We start from the raw sequence: 1,368 nt of genomic DNA on the forward strand, positions 1-1,368 counted from the left end.
GAACTTATTTCAAAATAGCAATAATCTATATACATATATAATGTACAATATTGAAATGTGACTATTTTACAAAATACTAGTGTACTAAAACACAGCCAAGACAAGTTACTTTGTACAGACCAAGGTCAGTTTTATGTTATTGGATACGGTAATATGAGTGCACGTGAGCTGCTGCGTTATTGTAACTTCTGTACTGTTAGCCAGGCACTGCTGAAAGGTCAATATAATAAAAATATATATAAATGTATAATGTTATGAGATACATTTATGTTTTGTGTTATAAATTAAATCTACTGAACCCGTACAGAGATTAGTTACTGAAAATAACAGATAAAATATAAAGTTTTTCTTAAGAAATGTTTGATAACTATCTAGACATGATAAAGATTTTGCATGTGAAATTTGAAAATTTTCTGATGCATAAAAGTACTTTTAATCTTAAAATGAATATTACTTTGCATGATAGATAGGCAACATGCGAAAAGAAAAAAAAAGATGAGAAAAATATGACTTTACAAACCTTAAGACTTAATAATAAAAGTTGATATTTTGCGCATGAAAGCACTGATAATGTTTACTGATAATCTGCCAAATTTTTTTAACATTCTCTTAAAAGTTATAGCATAAAAACTATAAAAAGCACAAAATGGTTATGACGTTGGTCTCAGGGACTGAACCCATGCTGAAAGAGTTACTATATTTTAACACCATAACAAGACCAGTCAAGACTTGTATTCATATCTCATAACAGGCAGTAAATGAATTTTAAAACTACCATTCTAAATTTTAGCACATGATGTATGATTTTAAAGTACTTTTATGGACTAGAGAGTGTTTCCCAACCACTGGGGCACAGATCATTATTTGCCAGGGCACGAAATGTACGAATATTTCACAAAAAAAAAATTAATTTATCAGTAAATTTCACCATTCTTCTGCCTCCAACAATTAACCTTCAACCTTTTGTGACAGGCAGGTCTAAGTGCGCATGTTACGACATTTTAGTGAGTTACATTCAAAATTTAATTAAACTACTTAATTATCATGGTATACGAATAAACTTGACATAAAAACATAGATAATAAATCGTGTTTTGAGTTTTAAGTTCTTAATTTTATAAGTAAAAATTTAAAAACAACCTCAATCACCCTAGTGTAAGAATTGTGACATTTGTTCTCTAGACATTCCCTTTTCTCAAATTTATTTACTACCCCTCCGAGAAGTACGAAATTTAACATAAATTACTACCTATAATGTCATCATCGATCAAGTGAAGCAAAATTTCTATATCCTTCAATCTTAGTTATCTAACACTAAACAGCAATCAAATAGAAAATCAGACCTCTCATGCCACACCCACCTGTCACA

At 29.8% G+C, this 1,368-nt stretch overlaps 1 protein-coding gene across 1 annotated transcript in view; it reads right to left on the reverse strand.

Annotated features, from left to right (window-relative positions):
• Nucleotides 1–1,368, reverse strand: part of LOC106470559 (septin-7-like) — a 46,777-nt gene that overhangs the window by 11,664 nt on the left and 33,745 nt on the right. The window lies entirely within an intron of this gene.

The sequence above is a fragment of the Limulus polyphemus genome, unplaced genomic scaffold, assembly GCF_000517525.1.
Source record: "Limulus polyphemus unplaced genomic scaffold, Limulus_polyphemus-2.1.2 Scaffold106, whole genome shotgun sequence".
In the NCBI taxonomy this organism is placed as follows: domain Eukaryota; kingdom Metazoa; phylum Arthropoda; class Merostomata; order Xiphosura; family Limulidae; genus Limulus; species Limulus polyphemus.